We start from the raw sequence: 13269 nt of genomic DNA on the forward strand, positions 1-13269 counted from the left end.
CGAAAAAGTTAAGATCACGGATGAAATTTTCTTCAACTTTGTTTTACAAGTATTGTATGGTTTACTTACTATTCATCACAGGTAGAGATTTGTTTTATATGGTAGCCATCGAGGAAACACCTGCTAGAAGCCCGGAACAGGAACACACATATTGATAGCTCCCCTGTACATAAGTTAGGCTGAAAGGAAGAAATCTGATTAATATGACTTCACATGATCAATAGTTAGCAGCCATTAACAAGCAAGGATCAGGAGCTTCCCATTAGCTTATTAAAACTTGTCTACCCTGACACTATAAGGGAAGTTAACAGACATTAACGAGCAAGGATCATAAGCTTAAAGTTAGCTCTTTCTCTACCTTACCACAACCAGTTAGCGAAAACAGGACCACTTTCCCTGTAAGCACCGTGCAAGGAACAATAACACTTATCTGGAAAACAAGCATAGATAACTGTCGAGACTTTTGAATGAAGCCTACATGTAAAGGCATACAACTCCTCTGTACAGACTCCAAGCATATCACATCGAGTAAAAATTATAAATTGCCTTTTAAAATTTCTATTCATTCTTTTTTCTTGAAGGATTGTCAGAACATTTACACCTCATAATTTGCCAATTTATTGCTAGTAATGGTTATTTATGGTTAAGTGCTATGTCTTGCTCATTTTGAGAAAATGTAACTATTTGGAACTCCCCCTTCATTCCATAGACTTTGGCCTTGTATAAGTTATGAAGCAGCAAGAAATTAGCATTGTTGATGCATATATCCATCGAAATAACTTGGGCATAATGTCATGTTAGGTAATTGTCAGTTATAAATGTACTTATGAAACAAAAATTAAATTCACAATTCTTTAAGATGTACAGTCTTTTTCCTTTCTCTCTAGACTATGGTAAATACTCTCAATATGTAATTTTCTTGAATAGTGATTAAGTCGGTCATACTTCAGATAAAGAAAACAATATAATAGCCTCATACTAGTTGTTTCCTATGCTTTACATTGAACTATTAGGGGACCTATCTTCCTATGAAAGGCTTGGATCTGTACAGTGTAAATAATATCTGTCCAAATTACTTGATTATATGTTGTTTGGGATTCTGTATGTGTTTATCTACTTCAGTTATTTATGGTAATGTTAATCATAGTGATATGGATTGGTGTTTCATCCCACTTGCCCATTGATATCCATTTTAATACTCTTAATAATGTTTTTAATGAATTATTGGTACAATTTGTCCATCATGTATTCAATTTGAAAAAAAAAATATCTGGATATTGTTGTTAATGTATATATATGTAATAGACAGCAATTCACATGATGGTTGAGCAAGTTCTCACATGTAACTTTTTCAAGAAAAAAAATTAGTTGTTTCATGAGGGCCAACAGAGATCTGTGATATTTTTAAATACTTTTTATTTACAGATACAGTCATATGTCCATATTACTAAGTTTCACTTAGATAATCATGTGTTTTAAGTGTGAGTTATTGTGCTAATTAAATGTTTGATAATCATTGAAAATTTGAATATTGTTTCTTTTTCTAGTTAATAGTCTGTCCCAAGTATTGTAGACTTTACATGCAAGGCTTGACAAGTTTCCACTAATAATTTTGAGGGGTTGTAATTGGGAGGTGGCGATATACATGAGAAAGTCCTGTCTTATTTCCTTTAAAATTGAATTACTGTTAAAGATTCCCAGTTCTAGGCTATTGAAGGAAACAGACCCTTGCATAAATATACCATGTTAACCCTAACTAGGCCGGGCTTTTTTGGCTGTTCTGTGGCCGGGGGTTGATTCAACCCCCCCCCCCCCCTGAGATCTCGGACGCCGATCGCACGAGCGCCGCAAAAATTTGCACGCTGGTAGTGTGCGATGTAATCTACAAGGCTGTATGGTAAAATTTTCCAAAATAATGAGATTTTATTTTATATGAATTATGCTAATTTATGCATAAATCATACTTTTTGCTCTAATTCACTAAATAAAGCTCCTAGAATGCTAATTTTTGGTAAAAATATTCTTTGTAGCATTCTTAACAATGGCAATTGAAAAAAACTTCGGTGTGGAAATAAATTTCTTATGTATTTTATTGTTTTATGAATTTCTTATGTATTTCCTTGTTTTTCAACCTTTTGTTTTCCTTTGTTTTTTTCACCAGATTTATTGCACAACCTTTTTTGAAGCATAATTATGCTAAAATCAATTGCTTTCAGCTGTTTAAAGTAAAAATAATCATATCTTTATGAATAAGATGAGAAAACTCAATTTGCATTGACTTTGTACACAAAATCACGTTTTGGAACAATTTTTGGTCTGACATGCACTTACAAAATGTTGCGTAATTGCGGAACCGCGTACCCGGGCGTCGTAAATTTGGTCTCAAAAGATGCGCGAGACTTAAAAGTATAAACTCTGCGAGTGGCGCGGTCAAAAAATTTCGCGCAGCGGAATGGTCGCAGAAAATGTTGAGGGGGGGGGGTGATTCAACCCCCCCTGGCCATTTTAGGGTTAAAAGTTTTGGTTTGGGGGGGGGGGGCATTTCAATAAACTATCATTTACTACTCCTTATCTTCTTCCTTCGCCAAAGACCTGTCACACTGTTAACTCTTTATTTTGGACTGTCATTCTTGGTAATGTCAGTTTAATCTTCTAATATTTCAAAGGAAAAAAGAATGACGGGTAAGGGGATAGGGGGCAAAATCCCCCCCCAAAAAAAAAAAGTATGAAAGGAATACATTAATAAATAAATTTATCAGTTAATTAAGCAATGTAGTAGAGTATATAAATAAAAAGAAATGAATTATTTTTCAAGTGATCATGAAAGTGGACCAAAAAAAAGGAAATGTTAAATACTCCTTGGAAAGAAATGGAAATAAATTAAAGACATTGAGTAGATATTGCCCCCTATTGAATCCTGATGCTGCCCCATGATAATTTCCATTTGCTAACAAATTCTATTTCTTTTCCTTCAAAGGGATGCACTTATAATGAAATAACCTGTAATCATGTATGTTTAATGGACTTCTTGTTAAGTGTCCACAAAGTAGTCAAAACGGTTATTTATTTGCCTTCATATAAGACTACAAGTCAATGATGCTTCACCTTAGTATTCATTAGTGACTTTTAAGCATACATAACATTCGAGTCTGCACCTGTAATTTTTTAAGAATAGCCAAGTTGAACATGATTCTAATTGATTCCATGCTGTTTCCTTTTCCTCCATGTCAAGTATGATATATGTGTATTTTATTTATTTACAGGTTCTCAGTTGTCCCATTTCTCAAATGATTTTTACTTGAAATCTAATTAACTTTAGTAGAGGTCATAAAATTAATATAAAATCTGAGTTTAGTCAACATTTGCATAAAATATCAGTCTACAGAACTTTAATTTAATTAATATGCATATTCTGAGTGATTACTTTAATAGTGGAAAGTCGCATAGAATAGCAACCGAGTGAAGGATATCTCTTCTTACCAAGCCAAGAATTTCCAAGGTTCATTCAAATAGCTCATTGGAGTTTTTTTAATCAACGTCTCGCCTTGCCACCCCAGAAGTTAGTCAAGGAATTGTTATGGAAGGGATCGTTACCTAGTGCTTCATTTTATGTTCCAAGTCTCGTCAGACCAGGAATAGTTATTGCCAGGAATTTAATGTAGCAAGAAAGGTATCCCACCACAGGAACTATACATGAAAAACACGTATATCAAGCCTTTTGTAGGTCACAATACAGGTTAGTTTCATGTTCCGGTAGTCTAGGTGTAATGTAGACTTTGTGCCAGCAAGTTTTATGCAAATTCTTGTTAATTTTCTACAATAGATGCTATACTTTTTAATAGAGTAAACAACTGCAGATAAATTACAAGTAATTCTTTTTTTTAATACAGAGTATATGAATATTTTTAGGTCATAGGTATATGGGCATCTATAGTTATGATTCATGTGTCCAGATCAATGTACTCCACAATGACTTGTATAGAACTGTAAACCAGGAACTGATTATCAAATTTTGTTAAAGGAAAGAGCATATTTGAAATGGGAGTTTAAAGATCCAAGTTCAGTTTTAATCTCCCATAATTCATTAATGAGTTCCTGGTTTAATTTTGAATGTGTTCATAAGTGCAAGGATATGATGTGATCAGTAATATGGTGTACATGATTTTCCTTTTAGTTGATAACTGACCAGCAATGATAGACCAACCAGTCGAGGTACAGCAGATGGTTGCACTTGTTCTCCAATGGCAGGTAATAACATTATTTTCTGTTACAACTAATACATGATATGCTTCATTTAGTCCTGTACTAGGATGTTCATTTATTAAGCTACACTAGGGGTCCAAAATGCAATAAGATAAATTACCTGCAAGACTGTAATGACATACAAGTCTACACATGTTGCTGCTATAGCAGACCTTCATATTGGAGGAGCACGATCGTGCTGGCGCTCCTAAAAGAAAATAAGAACAAAATATCGCGCTCCTTATTTAAAAAAAAAAACTTCCCCAAAAACTTGCTGAAATTTCACATTTTACATCTTTATATTCATGAAATAGGCATCTATCTTCCATAATTCCTTGAAATTATTTTGATTTAGTTGGAAACTACTGAAAAAATTAAGAATATTCACCTCTTTCTTGACTCTGATTCATGATTTTAAACTCGGTAAATATTGTAGTCCCATATGTGGATTTTCATGGTGTTGACCAAATGTCAAACAATAACGATCAAAACGATCAATCATTTTCAGTTAATGTTGTAACACCATGGAAGCCTACATGTAGGACTATAATATTTACCAATTGTAACATCTGTCATAGTAAAAAAAAAGAGCTGAATGTAATTCATTTTCCTGATAGTTTTCAACTAAATCAAAATAATTTCAAGGAACTTTTGAAAATGGCCATTTTATGGATATCAAGATGTGAAATTTTAGCAGTTTTTGTCTCGCCTGCAAAGCAGAGCGAGACTATAGGCGACGGCGGCGTCGTCAACATCGAAATCTTAACCAAGGTTAAGTTTTTGAAATGTCATAACTTACAAAGTATATGGACCTAGTTCATGAAACTTGTACATATGGTATTAGTGTATCACTGAAGATCCTACCTGAGTTTCAGGTCACATGATTTAAGTCAAAGGTCATTTAAAGGTCAATGAACTTTGGCCATGTTGGGGGTATTTGAGGAATTGTCATCATAACTTAGAAATTTTATGGATCTAGTTCATGAATCTTGGACATAAGAGTAATCAAGTATCACTGAACATCCTGTGCGAGTTTCAGGTCACATGACAAAGGTCATTGAGGTCAATGAACTTTGGCCATGTTGGAGGTAATTATTAAATTGCTGTCATAACTTTCAAAGTTTATGGATACACATGTAGTTTATGAATTGTGGACATAGAGGTATTCAAGTATCACTGACAAGTCTTAGGTCCCATGATCAAGGTCTAATGTCATTTAGGGTCAATGAACGTATTGTATCATATGAATGGTTTTTTTTTGTGAATAATTATTTTATAGTAGTTTTCAGAGTCAGCACTGCTGCTATATTGAATCGCATAATGCAGGTGAGACTGCCAGAGGTGCTCCACTTGTTTAGGATTTACGTGATTTGTCATTTTCTACATGTACTGTTTCTGCAATATCAATGTCTAATCATGAACTACTTCTTTTAACTCATGGTGTAATAAATATTGGCAGCGGACATGGTAGGATAAAATTTGATAAATATGAAGAGTATGATAGTCGCATGTTCGTGAATTCATTAACTTACTGATGAATGTCCATTTCTCATCAGTCCATGTTTTAGTAAGTTGATATACCAGGAAATATTCTTTGCTTCGATTCATGTCCACCAAAGGTGGTTGGCAGAGGCATTACGATTTCAGGTCATCCATCAGTCTCATTTTTGTAGTAATTTATTATAACACTTTTTATCATCTTTTCCCTTTCTCTTTCCCAGGTCCTTTCAGATGCTTCTCCTGAATGTCGAAGAAAGCTTCATCGGTGTTGAAAGATTGACCTAAGTGAGCTAGAGGATAACCCTGATGTTTTACATCATGTCCATGAGGTTCATTTCAAGTAACGACCTGAAGGCAGGATAAAGAATATTCCTGTGTTTATCATTGATAAGGGAGATAACCTGTTTTGTTCAGTTGCTGTATCTGAAGCTAATCAAGGTTCTAGAATGGAGAGTGTGTTAAGCAAATGTGAACAGAAATGTCATGTTTCAGTTACACAAAATATCTCTAATGAACCAGCTTATAGCTCATTACCACTCACCTATTCCTTTCAGCTAAAATCCTCCCTGTAGTACATACCTCTGATATTCAGTTATATCTATACCTAGTTTAGAGTAACTGCTACAAGATTAATTAAGAATATCATTCTTAGCCCTAAAAGAGCCGGGTTATTGGGCCGCCCCCCCCCCCCTGAGATCTTGGCCCTCAATCCCGCGAGCGCCGCAAACATTTGCACAGGGGTATAATTGTGCAATATAATCTACAAGGCTTTATGGTTTATTATTTTGAAATAAGATTTTTCATTTAATGACTTGATTATGCTTATTTATTCATGAAATAAAACATTTGCTCTAATCAACTATCATACTGCCTCAAAACTGCTAATTTTTTATTCAGACTCTGTAGGATCTTGAACAAATGTACTTTGAAAAATTTGGTATCGCAATTTTTTTCTTATGTATTTTATCGTTTTTGTCTCACCTGCATAGCAGAGTGAGACTATGGGCGCCGCTTTTCCGGCGGCGGCGGCGTCAACACCAAATCTTAACCTGAGGTTAAGTTTTTGAAATGACAGCATAACTTAGAAAGTATATGGACCTAGTTCATGAAACTTGGCCATAAGGTTAATCAAGTATTACTGAACATCCTGCCTGAGTTTCATGTCACATGACCAAGGTCAAAGGTCATTTAGGGTCAATGAACTTAGACCATGTTGGGGGAATCAACATCAAAATCTTAACCTAAGGTTAAGTTTTTGAAATGTCATCATAACTTAGAAAATATATGGACCTAGTTCATGAAACTTATACATAAGGTTAATCAAGTATCACTGAACATCCTGCATGAGTTTCACATCACATGACCAAGGTCAAAGGTCATTTAGGGTCAATGAACTTTGGCCGAATTGGGGGTATCTGTTGAATTACCATCATAACTTTGAAAGTTTATGGATCTGATTCATGAAACTTGGACATAATAGTAATCAAGTATTACTGAACATCCTGTGCAAGTTTCAGGTCACATGATCAAGGTCAAAGGTCATTTAGGGTCAATGAATTTTGGCCAAATTGGGGTATTTGTTGAATTACAGCCATAAATTTGAAAGTGTGTTGGTCTAGTTCATAAAACTTGGACATAATAGTAATCAAGTATCACTGAACATCCTGTGCGAGTTTCAGGTCACATGATCAAGGTCAAAGGTCATGTAAGGTCAAAGAACTTTGGCCACGTTGGGGGTATTTGTTGAATTGCCATCATATCTCTATAAGTGTATTGGTCTAGTTCATAAAACGTGGAAATAAGAGTAACCAAGTATCACTGAACATCTTGTGCGAGTTATAGTAGTTTTCAAAATCAGCACTGCTGCTATATTGAATCGCGTGATGCAGGTGAGACGGCCAGAGGCATTCCACTTGTTCTAATTTATGTATTTTTTTGTTTCTCGACTTTTTCTTTTTATTGTTTTTTTGATGGAAATTGTTAGACTTAATTCTGATCATAAACAACAAAATTAAGTTTAATCAGTAAAAGTCGAAATAATACATTCATTAATTATGGCTAAATACACAATTTGCATTGGATTTGTACATGAATTCACGTTTTTGAGCAGTTTTGGATCTGAGATGCTCTTACATAATGTTGCATAATTTCGTAACCGCGTTCTCGAAAGTTGCGCGAGATTTGAAAGTAAAAAGTAAGCGAGCGGCGCGGTTGAAAAATTTCGCACAGCGGAGTTATCGCCAAAAATGTCAAGGGGGGGGGGCGTAATTCACAGATAGATCTATGAAGTTCTATGTACACCGCCAGTCAGTCAGCAGGTCTCAAGAAAGTGGCTTCTTTCATCCAACAAGTGATATTCATGACTAGAGAAGTTTTGCATATTTAATGAGCTTGATGCGGACCAAAACACCTATGTACATTCGGTCATTGCTGCTCTAATTGGGCATCGAATTGCATGATTGTGGTATCATTGTAAAGAAGAAGAATCATTCTTTTAGGTCATGTGTTTGCATTTATTCAAAGATTTTGTAATATAGGTTAAACTTTTGATCTAAAATATGGTACAAAATAATTACCTGACAAAAGCTGCTATTTTTACATTTTATTTTTGTTTGAGCCCAAATTAATTTTCGATCATGATAAAGCTGAATATGTGTGCTTTAAAATGGTATAGGTTTCAAAATAAGAATTGGTTTAATCGGGTCAAGATCACACTTTTCATTGGCCAAGTACAAAAAGCAGCTTGAAACAAGAATACTGCACTCTGATTGGTCAAAGAGACCACACACTGGCAAATTCCAATGGTTCCAGTTCATGGGAAAGTCACACTTTCCATGTGGTAATCTCAAATTAGCCGCGCCTGTTGTTTTTTTAACCTTATCCAGCCAATCAGAACTCTGGATTTCATGCAACTACAAAATTTCAGAAATCTTGTCTTGTACCTTGGTGGGAAAAGTGTGATCTTGACCCGATTAAAAGGTGCCGCATATCAAGAGTGGCATTGTGAGAAAGTACAGAAGTTCAGCTTTATGGTGATATATATATCATTGAGGCTCAAAATAAAAAAGTTTTGCACAATTTGCAAAAGAAAACAGGACGAAAATTCAGTTTTGAGGCACATTTTCAGGCCAGAAATTCACTTATTCATCAAAATATTTCATACAAAATAAATGACCAATATGAAAGAGTAACATTTACTCTATCTGATGGTGCAGTGATATTTCATTTGACTTGAGGTTAAATCAGGTAAATTCTTAGAGAAAGAAAATCTCACAAATAACGAGATTTTGCAAGGAGAAGGATTCAGCCACGAGATGATTTGGATGAATCTGGCTTTTTTGCTCATTAGCATAGGGACCTGCGGTCTGACTGCCGCATATTACAAAGTCTGATTTTGAATCCTAACTAGCATGCGAATTAAGACATGTAGTTTGGAAAAATTCCTATCTCTTGAATCTTGACCGAATTCCATGTTTATTGTGCAAATTACTGAGTTATTTCTATTTTTCTACCCGGGTGGTGTTTCATAAAGCTGTTTGTAAAGTTACGCAAAACTTTACGAATGACTGGAACATGTTCATAAGTCAGCTACATAGGGACATGTCATATAGCACAGGAAAGGGTCACCAGTCGTGCGTAAAGTCATTCCTAACTTACGAATAGCTTTATGAAACAAGCCCCGTCAATTTTGCACATGATATTCATTTATACAAACACTTTGTGCTAATTTGGTTGGGTTCTGTAAACTTCTGTTTATATTTATTTGATAATTGTTACAACTTAAAATTAATATTTGATTTATCATATTTTGGGCACAGAGAATAAAAAAATTTATGTATATTTTGGTATCAATGCATGTCATTAAAATTTTCCAGGATGCTAATATTTCAACAGCAAAAATTTGTTTTTGTTATATCATTTTACTTTCATTGTGTGATTGTATTTTAGATTTTTTTTTTTTTTGGGGGGGGGGGGGAATCTCACCAGAGAAGAAACATTAAATGTTAGAAAAAATATTGTAATAAATATGTGCTCAAAAGTTGGTGAATCCCACCATAAAATGCACTCCTTTATTAAATGTTGAGTGTTGAATGTAGACAACACTACAATGTTTAGCTAGACCTGAGAAACAAACTTTATTGAGTATATTTTCTCATCCGAGTTCACAATAAAATATCTAAAACATGGCAGAGCTTGAACATTCTAATCATGTTCATTTTCTGATGTGGTTCACTAACTTTTCAGCACCACTGTATTTAAACAATAATGTGAGACTTGATTATATCTCAATTATTTTTTCTTAGTTTGTTAAAGTGGACATTCTAATTCAAAACAATTCCATTATGAAACTAGAACTTTAATCGTTTCAGAACGATGTGCATGCATTGACGCCTGTGAATTTCCAAAGATATTACCATAAGCAACCAATGAAAATATGAGACCAAAATGAATGAAAACGAGGAAGTTGGCAATTTTCGATTTTTCAATAGAGGGCGCTATTTCTTAAAGGTAATGGTCACTGATGCGTGAAAAACATATGGATTATGTGGAATGATACAAAACACTGGCGTAAATCCGTGTTGAGGGGTGGGGGGGATGACCGAAATATTTTGGCATTTTTTTTGCAATCATGTTTTTAGATATGCAAGGAATTGTAATTGATATGTCCACAGTGGCGTACCGTGGGTCACGGCATTGTGGGGGCGCCAGCAAAATTTTTGAATCACTGAGTGAGCGCGCGACGCGCGCTCAGTTGCTAGTTATTCTGACCTAATAGAGACATTTTAAGGACAATGTCATTGAACGGATATGTATCTCACTGATCAAATGATGCGAGCGCGAAGCGCGAGCTGAATTTTTTTTATATTCACACCTAAAAAGGGACATTATAATCAAATTTGCGTAAACATGATAGTTACCTGTCTCGCTAAACAATGCGAAGCGCGAGCTGAAATTTTCGTATATTTTTACCCCAAACAGCGAGATTTTAAGGAATATATTTTAGGAATCCATTAAGAGTATGCATATCTCACCATAGTCATCTAATGCGAGTGCCAAGCGCTTGCTGATTTTATTAGAATTACATCTGAACACATGAAACACTTTTTGTAGTCATTGCAATCATGATTATCATACGCATCTCACAAATCAAATATTGCGAGCGTGAAGCGCGAGCAGAAAATTTAGATAAGTTAGATTATTCAGACCTGAAGTGGGGCATTCTAAGGTTTCTTTGTAGGAATTAACTTGGACCATACGTATTTCATTAACCAAATGATGCGAGTGCGAAGCGCGAGCTGAAAATTTTTGATATTCAGATCAGAAAAAGGGACATTTTAAGGACTGATTTTAGGAATTCATGAAGAGCAGACATATCTCACCAATCCACTAATGCGAACGTAATCACGGACAGGAAATGTTTTTATATATACGAAGACCTTAACATGGGGCAATCACTTTTTGAGTTATGTAAAAGAAGCATAGGCCTATGTCACTACATAAAACAATGATAACTCAAGTGCTAGGAAATATATTTGGTTTATATTGACTTGAAAACGGGATGTTTTAGTACAACAGGATTATATATCTCGTTGAACAGACAATGCGAGCACCAGGAACAATGAAGACGTAGGCCCTGGGCAAATTATGTTTCATAAAGTTATGATAAAAATGTTTCTTATGTAATGTAACATAACATAATTATAATATAATATAACATTATAATGAATAATACTTTCTTCTTTCCCACTACGTTTCTTTTCCTTTCTCCCTCTTTTCTCTTTTTCCCCATTTCCCCGGGTTTTTTTTGTCAGCCGATGGGGGGAGCATGTGCCTCCCATGCCCCCCCCCCCCCGTAGTTACGCCACTGTATGTCCATATGGCAAATACCCCTCCAATATTATTATCTTTTTACCCCATGATGGTTTAATGGTTTTCTTAGAGATTACATTCAACATTTTTTGACATTCCATCTTAATCCCTTCCCAAAGACCCCAACATTGATGAATTGGAAGAAACGGGGGTTTCTCTTCAATGTTATAATAAGGACATAAGTATTTCGTTTGGAAATGGTGAACTGGCTCTTTATTTGCATTTTATGATTCAATAATATTGTTTTATTTGTTAAGCGGTATTTTAGGAAGAATTTTCACCAATAAAACAATTATCTCTTGTGATTTTTTTTTTATTTCTTTCGTAAAAAGTGGGGGGGGGGGGGGGGGGTGATTGTACAGGCCACCCCCCCCCTCCTCGAAAAGTGGGGGGGGGGGATATATCCCCCGGGATTTACGCCAGTGATACAAAAATCATACCCTGAAAATATGAGGAGACCGAAATTAATTAAAAAAAAAATTAACTTATGGCCATTTTAATATTTATTTAGTTTGCAATAGAGGGCGCTTTTTCTAACTGTAATAGTCACTGATGCGTGAGAATATGGATTATGTAGGATGGTACCATAAGCAAACCCTAAAAAAATGAGACCAAAATGGATGAAAACAAGGAAGTTATGACAATTTTACATTTTGAGACTTTTCAATAGAGGGCGCTATTTATTTAGGTAACGATTACTGATGCGTAAAAACCTTTTAAATACAGGAGACGATACTAGAGACAAACCCTGAAAATTTGAGACCAAAATGATTAAAAACAAAGAAGTTATGGCCATTTTACTATTTTCGACTTTACAATAGAGGGCGCTATTTCTAGGGGTAATGGTCACTGATGCGTTAAAAACCAGGGAACTATGGAGGATGTTACCATTAGCAAACCCTGGAAATGATAGACCAAAAATGAATGAAAACAAGGAAATTATGGCCATTTTACTATTTGGCACTTTTCAGTAGAGGGCGCTATTTATTAAGATAATGGTCACTGATTCGTAAAAAACTGATGAATTAGAAAACATGTTACTATTAGCAAAGCCTGAAAATATTAGACCAAAATGAATGAAAACAAGGATATTATGGCCATTTTACTATTTTGCACTTTTCAAAGATGGCGCTATTTCTTAAATGTAATAGTCACTGATGCGTGAAAAAATATAGATTATGTGGAATGATACAATAAGCATACCCTGAAAATGTGAGACCAAAATTAATGAAAACAAGGAACTTATGGCCATTTTAATATTTCTTTAGTTTGCAATAGAGGGCGCTATTTCTAAATGTAATGGTCACTGATGCGTGAAAAGAATATGGATTATGAAGGATGATATCATAAGCCAGCCCTGAAAATATAAGACCGAAATGAATGATAACAACAAAGTTATTGTCATTTTACTATTTGTCGACTTTGCAGTAGAGGGCGCTATTTGTAAATTTGAAAGTCACTGATGCGTAAAAATTTGTTGAAAAATGGAGGATGATACCATTAGTAAACCATGAAAATATCAGACCGAAATGAGTAAAAACAAGGAAGTTATGGTCATTTTACGATTTTCCTAATTTGCATTTCAATAAATATGAACATTTTGAACGTAGACTATCTTCGATTCGAATTTAGGGCAAGAAGACGGCATTTTGAAGG

The 13269-nt window shown here is 34.8% G+C and overlaps 1 protein-coding gene and 1 long non-coding RNA gene across 8 annotated transcripts in view; both read left to right on the forward strand.

The window, feature by feature from the left end:
- LOC129256746 (heterogeneous nuclear ribonucleoprotein A3-like) overlaps window positions 1-1529 on the forward strand; it is a 39197-nt gene extending 37668 nt beyond the window's left edge. For all 6 annotated transcript variants that reach the window (XM_064097665.1, XM_064097668.1, XM_064097667.1 and 3 more), the window contains one exon: window positions 82-1529. The gene's annotated coding sequence lies outside the window, so the exon portion shown is untranslated. The remainder of the gene's footprint in view (window positions 1-81) is intronic.
- Window positions 1530-3646: 2117 nt separating this feature from the next.
- LOC135153674 (uncharacterized) lies at window positions 3647-6337 on the forward strand. Of its 2 annotated transcripts, XR_010293173.1 has the most exons (3): window positions 3647-3736; window positions 4175-4248; window positions 5964-6337. It is a non-coding gene; the product is annotated as an uncharacterized LOC135153674 (long non-coding RNA). The 2 variants fall into 2 exon arrangements; XR_010293172.1 differs by lacking the exon at window positions 3647-3736 and having other exon boundaries at window positions 4160-4248.
- The last annotated feature ends 6932 nt before the right edge of the window (window positions 6338-13269 follow it).

This window comes from Lytechinus pictus, chromosome 3, assembly GCF_037042905.1.
Source record: "Lytechinus pictus isolate F3 Inbred chromosome 3, Lp3.0, whole genome shotgun sequence".
NCBI lineage: Eukaryota > Metazoa > Echinodermata > Echinoidea > Temnopleuroida > Toxopneustidae > Lytechinus > Lytechinus pictus.